Source organism: Triticum dicoccoides, chromosome 1B (genome assembly GCF_002162155.2).
Source record: "Triticum dicoccoides isolate Atlit2015 ecotype Zavitan chromosome 1B, WEW_v2.0, whole genome shotgun sequence".
Lineage (NCBI taxonomy): Eukaryota > Viridiplantae > Streptophyta > Magnoliopsida > Poales > Poaceae > Triticum > Triticum dicoccoides.
Window position 1 is genome coordinate 225638849 of NC_041381.1, and position 2180 is coordinate 225641028.

Below are 2180 nucleotides of genomic sequence, written 5' to 3' on the forward strand. Positions count from 1 at the left end.
CAAAAAGGGAATATTATATATATATATATATATATATATATATATATATATTTGTTGGTGCGACATGTAATTACCGTGACGGCGTCGAGCTCAGCCAAAGACGAAGGCCCACCTAGCGCGCCTGAGACTGAGGACGGGCTGCTATGAGTGGGAGCGGCTGCGAGAGGAGGCCCGGCTGCGTGAGCAAGTGATCGTGCGATGGTGTTGTTGTTCATGGAGTTGCTCCCGACGAAACTGGGCATCGGGAAATCATGTACCGTCTTGTCTGGATTTTCCTTTGCCCAGTTGATGATAACTGGAACCAAGTTAGTAGCAAAATCATTTCTGCAGGCAGTTACATCTGCATTGACTGCCTGCTGTAGCAACTCATATTTGTCCTCGGCTGCTTTTTTCGCGTCCTCAGCTGCTTTTTTCTCGACCGCAAGCTTCACCTTCGCGTCGATGTCTGCCTGACTAAACTTTGTTTTCAGCTTCTTGGCCTCCGGGCCCTCGTTGTAAAACACCTTCCACATGGCGCCGTCTCCAGCGCCGAGCACATGACCATATTGCGGCCGCTGATCCAAAGGGAGTCCCTTAAGTTCGTTCAAGGCCCGGTTGAGAGGGGTGTCCCACTTGGGCCTCATCGGAGAAGTAGGGCTTTCGGCTGCAAGCTGGTGTTGCTTCTCCAGTAGTCTAATCGGTTTCCTCGTGATCTTGTCCGTGTAAAAAACCTTTTTCTCCTTGTCCCACTTGTAGCGGGCCCTGATGAAGTCATGCTCCAAGGGGTTGGTGAACTTCGCGAAGGGGTCTGGGAGACCCGCGGCTTCATGTTCCACGTCCTCCTTATCCCATATGGGCCTTTTATCGAGGTAGCCACAGCTTCCGAGGCGATGCTTCCCCATGTTCCTTTGCTGAAGGCTCTTGAATTTCGCAGCCTTAGCCTTGGCTGCCTCGATAGCTCGTAAGTGTCGGATTTTCCTCTTCCGTAATAGCTCGTTTCACCCTCGTTTTCCAGGAGGCCAAATCTTCCGTAAGTGTCGGATTTTCCTCCAGAATCTTGGACAGGGGTTCATCAGCCTCAATAGCTCATTTCACCCTCGTTTTCCAGGAGGCCAAATCATTGCTGAACATGCCCATGGCGTGATTGTTAATCTTTTTCATCTTCGGATCATCCCATGGTTGTTCTATGTTATCATCCCGGTCGGGGGACTTGAATCTCTTGTGCAACTTTGTTAGGAGAAACTGCGTCAAATGTTCTTTACTCCTTAAGTCATCGTCGTTGATGCTCGCGCATTCCCATAGGATGCATCCTACTTGGTTCCCATAGCACTTGCGAGGTTCTTCTGGCTATAACGGCTCAAACTTGCCAAGTGCCATCTTTGTGATCACAAGTCGTCCAATCCCTAGTTTGTTAGGTTTTCGTATCCTCTGCTTCTTATGCTTCCTCTTTTCGGTAGCGGCATCGGGGCCGGTACCTTCCCCGCCGGTCTTGGTGCCGCCATCGGTGCCGGCGCTGTCGGTGTCGATGTCGGCATCAGTACCATCATCGAGGCTGACCTGCAAACCTTGCTTAGCAGTCAAATAGTCGAGGTACTCTTGTTCACCCTCATAATCCATCTCGTCTGCATCTTGGTCAGAAGGCCCAGTTTCTTCGTTGTTCGACATGTTTCCTATGATTAAGTGTCATCATGTATTTCTAAAAGTATGAATAAATGAGAAATGACATAAAAAGAAATCTATGTGCCCGCACTTGATATGCCAACTATGTAGCACAAAATCATGCCTTTATTCACTGGAAATTTCGGCATGACCTTTGCTAAAAAATGGACATATCGAGCGCCTGAAATTCACCGGAACAGAAATGAATCAACATTCCGGCGTAACATAGGCCACTCGGATCATTTTCCAAACATGACATGTCCAAAACATGACATATGCACATATCACATGTCCAGTTCAAATTTGCACATATCACATGTCCAGTTCAAATTTTGAAACCTAGCTAAATTCATAACTAAATAGATAACCTAATTAACATACTGCCCTAACTAAAACCTAATTAAATTAACCGAAGTACCCTAGCAGAGAGAGGGGGGGTTTACAGAGGGCGCATGGGCGAGGAGGCAGGCCCGACGACAGCCGGGAGGGGAGAGGAGGGAGGCGAGGGCCGACGAGTCGGGGGCGAGTGCGCCGGGGTCGGG